At 42.6% G+C, this 13,198-nt stretch overlaps 1 protein-coding gene across 2 annotated transcripts in view; it reads left to right on the plus strand.

Annotated features, from left to right (window-relative positions):
• Positions 1-13,198, plus strand: part of TTC28 (tetratricopeptide repeat domain 28) — a 603,177-nt gene that overhangs the window by 451,629 nt on the left and 138,350 nt on the right. The gene's annotated exons all lie outside the window — the stretch shown is intronic.

A 13,198-nucleotide genomic window follows, 5' to 3' on the forward strand; every position in this document is an offset into this window, starting at 1 on the left:
CTTGTTTGCCTTTCTTAATAGCAAACAAGTATGCTATGAGTTAAATTATTATTATTCCTTTTCACTGACGAGGATCCAGAGATTAATGAATGTCTGTAACTCACCCAGGGTTGTAGAGGCAGAGTTGAGGCTAGACTTCAGGTCTCTGATTCCATGTCCACAGATCCTGCCATGAGGAAACATTTCCACTAGAATGGTAGATTCCAGTGGGAGCCGTGCTGAGATCATTCAGCCTAGGGCTAAAAGCCAAAGATGTTTCTTCTGCACCCACCCCCACCCTCCATATACAGGAAAGATGAGAAAGAAGAAACACCACTGGAAGGGCTCTAGGCCACCTTGCAACAGCAGTCCCTGCTTGTGCCCATGTACAAGACAGCCAGTGCTCCCAGAAAAGTACAGGCCCTGTCACCTTGGAACAGCCCTTTCTCTTCTTCTCCTAGAGAATCTATTTTCTGTTGATTACTTGCACTGAGCTAGATACTGTGCATACATTATTTCATTTCATCCCCATTACAAACCTATGTGGTAGGCACAGAAGTAAAGGTACTGGCCCAGAATCATACAGTTTATAAGCAGCAGAGGCAAGATCCAAACCCTGGTCTGTGTGCTGTCTTCTACGACAGCCCACAGGCCCCCTCTGAACCCCACACATTTATTGAACTGTTAGTTCTTCTGCTTGAGAAGCATAGACGAGACTACACAGATTGTCAAAGTCTAATAATGTCCACAATACAGAAAGCCAAACCACACACCTCTGCTTTTCTTTCAAAGCAGTTCCTGTTCGGGTCATGAAAAGGGGAAAAATGTGTCCCAGAGCTTGAAACAGATTTTTCTAGACATCTAAAAGAAAGTAACAAGAATGTACTTTCCCTGTTTGAAAGGAGAAATGAAAAATGGAGAGCATCAACAAAAGCAGGAGATTTTTCTGATCAAGCACTAGAGGACTCACAGAAAATGATTCAGACCCTCATTACGGTTGTGACATGCACATCCTGTGCTGTGCCCCACACCTATCAGTACCTAATAAATATTAATAATATTTATTCTCTCCTTTAGGTCAAGATTTGTCACCCTGCTTGTCTAGACATTGCTATTTAAAAGGAGCTGTGATTTGCTTACAGATACAGCACGTCTGTAAACATGTGAGCAGCGGCAGACGGAGCAGTAAATCTTGGTCAGAGCTGCACTTTGGATGGTTGCAGGAGAGGCTGCAAAACTGTTGTTGGAATAATGAAGTGGATGCTTACTGCCAGGTCCCAGAGTTCTGTCTCCAGCAGGCAGAGTCTAGCAGTAAATTAGCTTATGTTTCAGCTTGGCAGTTGGCACTTGGTTCATTTGTAGATGCTAATTGTAATCTGATGTTATCAGCAGCAGGTAATTGAAATGGGCTTGATGAATTACTTAATTTCTTTTAATAGCTGAGTCTTCAAGAACTGAATAAAGAAGATAAGGTGATCAGGAGGAAAATACAACAGCTCTGTCTTTCTAATTAGTGCTTGGAGGTTTTTTCTTCTTTACACAAATGATTATGAACATGTGAGGCTGAATAGGTGTATGAGTCAAAAGGCCCCCATGGGGGCATTTCCCATTAGGCAGCCCAGTCCTGAGCATTGATAACACTTCTGTTAGGACTTCAGAAGGGAACATTTGAGGGATCACTTTGGAGAATGTTGATTTCTGAACACCATTCTGTTTTCCCAGACTTAGGTGGGCCTTCTGGGGGTATTGCCACTTTGGCATTCACTCTACCTTCAGCCCTTCTTGTGTGGCTGTTTCTTGTGAGCAGTGCTGCCTGGCACCATGCAGTGAGCAGGGGAGCCTCGCAATGATGTTAGTCTTTGGCTCCTGCCACCCATACCTGGCACTGGCACTTCCCACACCTGCCCGTCCCTAAGTCTTTCCATCTGTAGCAGCTCCTGTGTAGCCATTTGCTTTGCCAACAATGGTGGGTGCAGATGTGACCCTGGGTCCTGCCATCTGTGTTGGACACTTCATATTGGACCTATGCCACGTGACTGCAGTGAGCTTTGGGGGGGTCTTTCTTCTGGAATCATTTGGCTGTGCTTTTAGTCTCATGTTCATTCTTTAAGGAAACCATCTGTTTTGAGGTGACTCTGGAGGAATTTACTTTTGACTAATTTTTTGAGAAAATCAAATAACAGTGGAAAAAGTAGAACATTAGAACCAGGTCTCTTAGACATTCAGATCACCTCTGTTGTTCTTCTTCATGGTGAGTTCTGTTTAAAGACAGCTTATTGTTACAGGTGATGATTCCAGGTTTCTAAGCCACCAATACAGTATTGGCAGTAAATGCCTCTGATGGTAAATTCATTGCAGGGATTCTGATAATGTTCTACTTCTTGATCTGGGTGGTAGTTACATGGCTGTGCTCACTTTTGAAAATTTGTTGAATCGTATGCTTAAAATTTTATACCTTTCTGACTATATATTATACTTTAATTAAAGATTTACTTTTTTTTTTTTTTTCGCGGTATGCGGGCCTCTCACTGTTGTAGCCTCTCCCATTGCGGAGCACAGGCTCCGGACGCGCAGGCTCAGTGGCCGTGGCTCACGGGCCCAGCCGCTCCGCAGCATGTGGGATTTTCCCAGACCGGGGCACGAACCCGTGTCCCCTGCATCGGCAGGCACTCTCAACCACTGCGCCACCAGGGAAGCCCCTAAAGGTTTACTTTTAAAAACACATTGCATCCTGGGGGCGGAGTAGAATTGGAATGGTATGCCTTTCTTGATCCTATCCATGCCCATGGCTTTCACCACCATACACCAATTCCCCAAACCCAGACCTTACTTCAGTCTCTGATGTCTTTCTATTCCTGCTTCCTAGACAGCTCCATCTGCTCCAAATAGGCCTCTCTCTAAGTCTGTGATTTCATGTTGTGTATTCCCTATTTCTGAGAATGGCAGCACAAACTCAGTGCCCCACCTAGAAATCTCAAAGTTAGCCTGGGACCCCTGCCTCCTTCCCTCGTAGCCCAGATCTAGTTGGTCAAAAGTCCTGAGAATTCTGCCTCTCCAAACAAGTTCTGTTGTATCTGCCCAGCTGTGTTTTCAGCCTTCCATCAACTCTTGCCTGGATCATTGCAACAGATCCCGCCAAGCTGGTCTCCCAGCTTCTCCTTCAGTTCATTTTCCACATGGCTTCCAAGGTAACCTTCTCAAAACCCCAAGTGCCCAATCTTATCTATACTCAATCATTTATATGCTTAAAACCCTGCATTGGTTCCCCATTACCTTCAGGATGAAGTCCAAAATCCTTGGCCTGGTGTGAGACAATAGAAAATATGTATATTGGTCTCTGCCCCCAGTTCCTGGCACAGAGCGCCTAAAACCCTTGTAATTTCCTAAGGGATAAGAGCACTAAGAGCATCTTTTGTTCTAATGAGGCAACTCTCTGTGGGCTCCTATGTGGGAGCAGAAAGACCAAGCCATGATTAGAAGCTTGGAATTTTCAGTCCTGCCCTCCCCATCCTCCAGAGATAGGAGAGGGGCTGGAAATGGAGTTAATAATTGATCATGCCTCCATGAAGAAGCCTATAAAATCCCAATAGTAGGGAGTTCAAAGAGCTTTCAGGTTGGGGAACACATCCACACCAGAAGCGTGATGCACCCCAATGCCACAGAGACTCCTATGGAAAAGCTCCTGCACTCAGGATCCTCCCAAGCCTCTCCCTATGTATCTCTTCATCTGGCTGTTCATCTATATCCTTTATCATGTCCTTTAATACACTGGTATTTGTAAGTAACTGTTTCCCTGAGTTCTGTGAGCTGCTCTAGCAAGTTAATCAAACCTGAGGAGGAAATTGTGGGAACCTCCAATCTATGGCCAGTTGGTCAGAAGCACAGAGCTTGGGACTGGCATCTGAAGTAGGGGTGGGGGGCTGGTCTTATGAGACTGAGCCCGTACCTGTGGGATCTGATGCCAGCTCTGGGTAGACAGGGTCAGAATTGAGTCGAATTGTAGGACGTCTAGCTGGTGTCTGAGACTCTCTTGTTGTTGTGGGGAAACCCCCTCTCCCATCATACTTGGTAACCAGAAGTGTTGGAAGTGAAGTGTTCTGTGTGAGTAGTAAAGGAGTCTCAGAGGGGGGGACACAGTAGGGAGGAACTGGGTTTTTCCCTACACAGGATGGAAAAAACTGAGGTTTTCCATTTACACCTGGCATATATATTTTTCATCAACGATGAACATTCAAAAAGTATTTATTGAGCGCCTACTATGTGCCAAAAACTATTGCCAGTGGCTGTGTGGAAGACAAATTTAAGTGCTTAAAGGAGAAGAAGTACTTAGTGATTTCAGAAATTATTACATTGGGTGTAATTTTAATTGAGGTGGGGGTGTCAGAAAACTTCTCTAAGGAACTGGTCCCAATTTATGTTACTAACGCCGTTTTCTGCCCCCTCACCCCTCACTCTCACTGTTCTCCAAACCTTTGCGCTCTGTCACTCCTCCGTGCCTTTCCTCATGCCATTTCTTCTGCTCTGAGTAATCTTTCTCCTTCTGTGAAGACTTTGAAGTCTTGCTTATTTGTCCATACTTCAGTCAAATGTCACATTACTCTTAAGCTTCTCAGGCTCTTCTAGGAAACTTAGTGTTCATCTGTGTTCCCTAACATTTTGTGTATGGCACTTATTAAGTATCATAATTGTTTACCAACTAGATCATAAATGCCAAGAATGGACAGGGTATATTTCTTTGCTTTTTTGTGGCCTTATTTCCTAGTGGCTGATAAGTGGCCACGCCATACATGTATCTTGAATAGACGAAGGGCGACAAGAGCCAAGCCCTGTGGGAAATGCCAGGAACTAACAACTGGAGTTTCATGGAAAAACGATGTATATGGAAGCTGGAATGTGAGTCCTAAAGGCTTTTAAATGAACCAGAAATGTAATCAGCTTGAGAAATAGTTAAACCAGCAGGTGGTGATTAGGTATTATGACACCATTTTAATTTTACTCCTTACAGCTAGTAGGGATACTGAATTGAGCAGATAGTTCTCTTTCTTTTACATAGTTCTTTGCCCTATAGCTAAATGAGGCAGTCTGAGTAGCAGGCAAACTAAATAATATATTAACCTTTTTGGATCTTTATCTAAGAAGTTTACAAAGCGTGGCTAAAATGGGGCCTTTTGTGCAGGTTTGAAGAACCGTAATATTTATTATTTCTGGACAAGAAAATCACTAAGATATCACACTCTCTTCTTTTAAGTGCATAAACTTAGCAGTTTATTGTCCTCTGCATTTATCATCTAGTCTTAGGAAACTGATACTAGTTTCACTTTTTACGTATTCAAATTACAGTTTCCCTAGAGAATATTGAAAGGCCTTTGTGATCTCTCCAACACACCTTTGAAGTGGCATAAAAGTCATGATAATAATAAAAGTCATTTCACTTTTTGGAATGCCTCCAGTGTGCTAACACTATACTTGGGGTAGCTTCCTCTGCAGTTTCATTGTTTCATTTAAAAATTCAGAAAGATTGAGCTTATTATTCCCATTTAGAAATAACCTAAAGAACAGAGAGGTTAACTTGTCAAAGGTCCCACAGCAAGTGTGTGGGGTTTGAGCCCAGAGCTCTCTGGATCTAAAGTCTGTGTTCTTATACTATGTCATGCTGCCTGCCTCTCTAAAGAGAGTGGCTACAATTATTTAGGAAAGAGCTGAAGCTCTTGCATTTTGAAGTGGCTAGGACAGTTTGACATTGTAACTGGAAAAAAACTGGAAATGAGCATTTTTTACAGCTTCTTTTTTTTAATTAATTTATTTATGGCTGCATTGGGTCTTCATTGCTGTACGCAGGCCTTCTCTAGTTGTGGCGAGCAGGGGCTACTCTTTGTTGCGGGGTGCAGGCTTCTCGTTGCGGTGCGCAGGCTTCTTGTTGCGGTGGCTTCTCTTGTTGTGGAGCATGGGCTCTAGGCGCACGGGCTTCAGTAGTTGTGGTGCACGGGCTCCTTAGTTGTGGCTCGTGGGCTCTAGAGCGCAGGCTCAGTAGTTGTGGCGCACAGGCTTAGTTGCTCCACGGCATGTGGGATCTTCCTGGACCAGGGCTCGAACTTGTGTCCCCTGCATTGGCAGGCGGATTCTTAACTACTGCGCCACCAGGAAAGTCCACTCACAGCTTCATTTCATACTCATTCACTCATCCCCACTTCATGCTGGGCACACACAGGCACACCTTCAGACCGATGCCAGGCAGACATGTGGCTTCTCATAGACCACAACCTGAACTCACCCCTCTTTCCCAGCATGAAATACACAAGAGGCTCAAATGTTTAAGACTCTCTTCAGCATAATTAGTAATTTCATGGTGCCTTCAAAAAGTAGCTTTCATCGAGAACAATTTTCAGCATGTTGTTCCAGAAATTCTTCTTAAGGCTGTCTCTGACACAGCAGAAAATGCATTTGTTGAATTGGATTAAAGCCGAAATGCGACTTTTTAGTTGGTATTGCTGACTCAGCCTGTCCCCACTTGACTTTCAAACAGCTTTGTTAGCTCCTGAGTACAGACAGGCTCTCAGTTTTCAAGGGATTTCAAAAAGTGGTCTTTTCTGCCCTCCTTTGAAGAGTTAAGTTACTCTGGGAAGCAAACACTTTCATTTTCAAGTAAAAATTGCATTGGTGCCATTTAGAATGTTTCCAAGAGCAATTAAAAAGTGAAGTAAATGCTTTGTTGTTATGTGTCCAAGCCCTCATCAGAACAGCCCCAGTGGCAAAAAAGTAACAGATTTGTGTTCTTGAGCCAGAATGTCAGAGTTGGCCACTTATTTGAAACAACAGCAATTCTGTAATTGAGTTTTCCTGATTCAAAAGGAAGGTCCTATCAAATCTGTTATTTAATATCGAATAAGACAAAGACAGCTTATAACATGGCCCAGCTGTTGGAGTGCTCTGGAGGGAGATATAATATGCTCTGTGACTCAGTAAGCAGAAGGTAATGGACTAAAAGTTATCAAGCCCTTCACAACAAGGAGATCTGGAGTTTAACCAGAAATTTCAGACTGTCAACCTTAACAAAACAGATGGTATTTTCCAGTTTGTGGCACCATCCGGTGAGCTGGCATGTCTGCCTTGACAACTCCTGGTACTTCTTAAATGCCTGATGGAGAAAGACATTCTCTTTGTCAGCAGTGAAGAACTCATACTACTTTGTGTGTGACAAAGTGAATAAGAAGCACCTATGCACTAAATCTTTCGGTGAACACTTTTATGATCTTTCTCCTCTACTCCCCTTCTGTCCTTCAGGGCTATGGCGTTCTGCATAAGAATCCTGTTGAACTGTTCTTTTTCTTTATCCTGGTGACATATAAACCACTCAGCTCATAAGCTGATTTCTCTCCATTTTGATCACTAAGAAGCCCCACTCACAAATGGCTCCCCTTCACTGCCAGTGTTATGGCTTTTACAGTGTTGTATAGCTAGGGTGACTATAGAATTTATCACTGGGACAGTCCCAAGCACCAGCAGGATATAGGATATAGAGTCACCCTATATCTGGTGTACTTGTAAAGAGCCTTACTGCTGAAATCAGATGGCCTGGCTTGAGATACCAGCTATGCCACTTACTGGCTTTGTGACCTTGGACGAGGTGTTTAGTTGCTCTCTGCCTCAGTTTCTTCATCTGTGAAATGGGCATAATTATAGCACCAGTCTCCCAAGATGGCTGTGAGGATTGAGTGAGTTAATATGTGTAAAGCCCTTAGAACAATGACTGACACATAGTAAACACTCAAAAATGTTTTCATCTTTTTCATCATCATAGTTTATATCATGTGTGGGAAGATGCTAAGAGAAAGGTGAAAATGCTACTGAAATATGTAGCATTTCTTACCCTTCAGAATATTCTCATCTATTGAAAGTTGAAGGTGGTTATCTGGGGCCAGCAATACATGTTGTTATTTGATCTCTTCATCTCTTTTTTCCCCCAGCTTTATTGAGATATAACTGATATTTAACATTGTGTAGGTTTAAGATGTACAGTGTGATTATTTGATACACATATATATTGCAAAATGTTTTACCCCAGTAAGATTAGTTAACACACCTTCCACCTCACGTAATCACTGTTTTGTTGTTGTTGTAATGAGATCATTAAAGCCCTACTCTCATAGCAATTTTCAAGTATACAATACAGTATTTAACTTTAGTCATCATGCTATGCATTAGATCCCCTGAACTTATTCATCTTATAACTTAAAGTTATGTATGCTTTGACCAACCTCTCCCCATGGCCTCCACTCTTCTGCCACTGGTAGCCATCAGTATGCTGTTTCTGTGAGTCTCAAGTGTTTAGACTGTACCTGTTAGTGAGATTATATAGTATTTGTCTTTTTCTGTATGACATTTCACTTGGCATAATGCCCTCCTGGTCCATCCATGTTGTCACAATGGCAGGATTTCCTTCTTTTTTTAATAGCTGAGTAACATTCCATTGTATGTATGTAAAACACATTTTAAAAATCCATTTATCCACTGGTGGACACTTAGGTTGTTTTCATGTCTTGGCTATTGTAATGCTGCAATGAACATGGGAGCAGATACCTCTCTGAGATAGTGATTTCATCTTCAGATAAATACCCAGAAGTGGGATTGCTGCATTATATGGTAGTTCTACTTCTAATTTTTGAGGAACCTCCATATGTTTTCCATAGTACCTGCACCAATTTGCCTTCCTACCACAGTGCACCAGGGTTCACTTTTCTCCTCATCCTCACCAACACTTGTTATCTCTCTTTTTTTTTTTTTTTTTTTTGCGGTACGCGGGCCTCTCACTGTTGTGGCCTCTCCCATTGCGGAGCACAGGCTCCGCAGGCTCAGTGGCCATGGCTCATGGGCCCAGCCGCTCCGTGGCATGTGGGATCTTCCTGGACCAGGGCACGAACCCGTGTCCCCTGCATCGGCAGGCGGACTCTCAACCACTGCGCCACCAGGGAAGCCCCTCATTGTGGTTTTGATTTGCATTTACCTGATGATTAGTGATGTTGAACACCTTTTCATGTACTTGTTGGCCATTTAATTGTCATCTTTGGAAAAATGTCCATTCAGACCCTCTTGATGATTATTATTTTTTTATAAGTTTATTTTATTTATTTTTGGCTGTGTTGGGTGTTCGTTGCTGCTCATGGGCCCTCTCCAGCTGCGGTGAGCGGGGGCCACTCCTTGCCGCGGTGTGTGGGCCTCTCACCACATTGGCCTCCCCTGTTGCGGAGCACCAGTGCCAGGCGTGCAGGCTTCAGCAATTGTAGCATGCGGGCTCAGCAGCTGCGGCTCATGGGCTCCAGAGTGCAGGCTCAGCAGCCGTGGTGCACAGGCCCAGCTGCTCGTGGCATGTGGGATCCTCCCGGACCAGGGCTTGAACCCATGACCCCTGCATTGGCAGGCGGGCCCTCAACCACTGCGCCACCAGGGAAGCCCTCTTGATTATTTTTTAATCAGATTGTTTCTTTGCTATTGAATTATATGAGTTACTTATACATTGTGGATATTAACCTCTTGTCAGATATCTGGTTTGCAGATATTTTCTCTCATTCCTTAGGTTGCCTTTTCATTTTGTTGATTATTTCATTTGCTGTGTATAAGCTTTTCAGGTTGAGGTAGTACCACTTGTTGGCTTTTGCTTTTCTTGTTTATGCTTTTGGTGTCATATCCAAGAAATCATTGCCAAGACTGATGTCAAGGAGCTTTTTCTCTATGTTTTCTTCTAGGAGTTTTATGGTTTTAGCTCTTATGTTTAAATCCTTAATCCATTTCCACTTAATTTGTTGTGAATAGTGTAAGATAGCAGTCCAATTTTATTCTTCTATGTGCAGATATCCAGTTTTCCCAGCACCATTTATTGAAGAGACTGTCATTATTTCCCCATTGAGTTTTCTTGGTTTCCTTGTCAAATATTAGTTGACCATATATGTGTGGATTTAATTTGTGGCTCTTGATTTTGTTCTGTTGGTGTATATGTCTGCTTTTTATGCCAGTACCATACTGTTTTGATTACTATAGCTTTGTAATATAGTTTGCACTCAGACCATGTGGTGCCTCCAGCTTTGTTCTTTCTCAAAATTTCTTTGCTATTTGGGTTTTTTGGTGTGTGTGTGGTTCCATATGAATTTTAGTGTTGTTTTTCCTATTTCTGTGAAGAATGCCATTTGAATTTTGATGGGGATTACATTGACTCTATAGATGGCTTTGGGTAGTATGGACATTTTAACAATATTAATTCTTCCAACCCATGAGCATGTGATATCTTTCCATTTATTTGTGTTTTCTTCGATTTATTTCATCAGTGTCTCATGGTATTTGTTCATAGTAACTGCTTAAAGTCCTTTGTATTTCTGTCATATCAGTTAGGATGTCTCCTTTTTATTTACAGTTTTATTTATCTGGATCTGCTTCCTTTTTTTTTCCTTGATAAATCTAGCTAAAAGTTTGTCAATTTTCTTTATATTTTTAGAAAACCAACTATTAGTTTCACTGATCTTTTCTGTTGTTTTTCTGTTGTCTATTTATTTTTACTCTGATCTTTGCTATCTCCTTCCTTCTTCATGTTGAGCTTAATTTGTTCTTGTTGTTCTAGTTCCTTAAGGTGTAAAGTTAGCTTGTTTATTTGAGATCTTCCTTTTTTCTTAATGTGGGTGCTTATCACTATAAAGTGATAAGCTATCACTATCACTTCCCTCTTAGAACTGCTTTTGCCGTGTTCTATAGGTTTTGGTATATTGTGTTTGCATTTTCATTTGTTTCAATATATTTTTTGATTTCCCTTTTAGTTTCCTCTTTGACCAATTGGTTGGTCAGGAGTGTGTTTTTTAATTTCTACATATTTGTGTATTTTCTAGTTTTCCTCCTGTTATTGATTTCTAGTTTCTTACTGTTGTGGTCAGAAAAGGTTCTTGGTATAATTTCAGTCTTTTAAAATTTGCTGAGACTTTTTTTTGTGACCTAACACATGATCTATTGTGAAGAATGTTCCATGTGTGCTTGAAAAGAGTGTGTTTTCTGCTGCTATTGGGTGGAATGTTCTATATATGTCTGTTAAGTTCATTTGATCTAAAGTGTTATTTAAGTCCAGTGTTTCCTTATTGATTTCTAGTCTAGATGACCTATCCATTGTTGACAGTGGGGTATTAAGTCTATTACTTTTATTGTATTGTCTTCAGATCTGTTAGTATGTGCTAAATATATTTAGGTGTTCCTATGTTCAGTGCATATATATTTACAATTGTTACATCCTCTTGATGAAGTGACCCCTTTATCATTAAATAATGATCTTCTTTGTCTCTTGTTACAGTTTTTCATGTAAAGTCTGTTTTGTCTGATATAAGCTACCATTTCTCTCTTTTGGTTTCCATTTGCATGGAATATCTTTTTGATTCCTTCACTTTAAGCCTATATGTGTCCTTAAAGCTAAAGTGAGTCTCTTGCAGGCAGCATAGAGTTGGTCTTGTTTTCTCACCCATTCAACCAGTCTGTGCCTTTTGATTGGAAACTTTAATCCATTTACAATTTGGCATGTTCTCTCATGGCTGCACAGTCCTCCCTCTGGTTGTGTGCACAACAGTGGAGGCCGGGGCTGAGGGTTGGGTTGGGGCTGTGCAGATGGATGGCTGGAGGGGCTAGCCCTGAGCATGTGCACGGTGGTGGGTGTCAGCTTCAGGGGTCTAGGCTGGCTTCTTGCACTAGCACAGCTGCAGAGGCCGGGGCTGGCTTCCTGTGCAGTTCCCGGGCTCTGATGAAGAAGTAGAGAGGCACTCAGGTGGCTGGCATCAGCAAACACGAATACCTGTGGGATGACATCCAGTGAAATCCACAGGTGGTCCATGGCAGCTGCGCTGGTCATTGGTCTCTTCAGTGGTAAAAGTGCTGGGGTTGTCTACAGAGCAGGTCACTAGGAAGCGCAGATGCTCCTGCTGCATGGTGGATACTGGTAGCCCCTGCTCTTCTTCCTTGTTCCTAGTCTTCTCTGTACATCGAAGCTTTTGCTGGTCTCTGGGTGGAGTGAAATGGAAACAGATCCTTCATGTGGTGCTGGGGAAGCTAGATGCTCACTCCACTCTTCCTTTCTCAACAAAAGGAACTCTTGCTAGCTGGAGGGTTCCCTTTTGGTACTGAGCAATGCTGGCTTCGGGAATGGGATGATGCAGGCAAGTCGAAGCTGTTCTTCCTTCACTTTTTGTGTGATTATTCTGAAATTTTTTTGTTCCAGTATGTTGCTGAAATTTCTTAAGTGGACTCCAGAGCTCCCCCAGAGCTGTTTCTGTTCATGGATAGCTCTCTATTGATCTTTGTGAGGGACAGAGGCTGGGGTTTCCTACTCTGCCATCTTGGTGACATCACTCCTACTTCTGATCTTTTCATCTCTTGCTGACAAACTCTCCGATATCCCTGCCTGACGTTTTTCTGATAAGAAACATTTCAAATGAAAGAGACCCATTAAAAAAACATCCAAACCAAAACATTGACTACAGAGACCTGACCCCAGATTCTAAATCTGCCACACTGTTCATTGATCTTTGGAGTAAGGCAAGCAGTTTGAGATACCAAGAAAGGAAAAACTCAAGCAGGTATGATAAGCTAAGGTTCTGTGGCTTGGAGATTGGCTGGACTGGGAGCTAGACATTCAAGGGCCCCAGACTGAGCTCTGAACCTTAACTTGTGCAAGTTGCTTCCCCTTCCTGGGCCTCAGTTTTCTCACATGCAAAGAAGAGCACCATATAATATCTTTGTTCTTTACAAGATGGTTATTAGGCTCAAAATGTAAATGTGAACATGAAAATGCTTTGATGACTGTTAGGTACTAAATAAGAGTCATGTCAATATGACTCTACTGAGAACCTAGAAGTTAGTGTAGGTTTTTGTTTAGTGTTTGCCCTGTAAGACAAAGGTAATCCTGTGACAGAAGCTTTAAGGAGCATATTTTCCTGCGAGGCCACAGCAAGTGATGCGAAGAGCAAGGCTCTGAAGTGAGGTGAACCTGAGCACAGACCACCTCAGAGCTGTGCCCCTTTGCATTACTTAAACTTTCTGACCCTCAGGTTCCATCCTGAGGTGTTGTGAGGAGACCCTGCCTCTAAGGAGGCTTCCAGGATCCATATGGGTGCTCTTTGGCACCCTTGCAGTGCTCCGTGCCTGACAAGCAGGGGGCGCACTTCTCTGCATGGTTGGCTTCCTGCAAGCTGCGGGCCCCTGG

The sequence above is a fragment of the Aethalodelphis obliquidens genome, unplaced genomic scaffold, assembly GCF_003676395.1.
Source record: "Aethalodelphis obliquidens isolate GAN/ISIS:26980383/991018 unplaced genomic scaffold, ASM367639v1 scaffold28, whole genome shotgun sequence".
Taxonomy (NCBI): domain Eukaryota; kingdom Metazoa; phylum Chordata; class Mammalia; order Artiodactyla; family Delphinidae; genus Aethalodelphis; species Aethalodelphis obliquidens.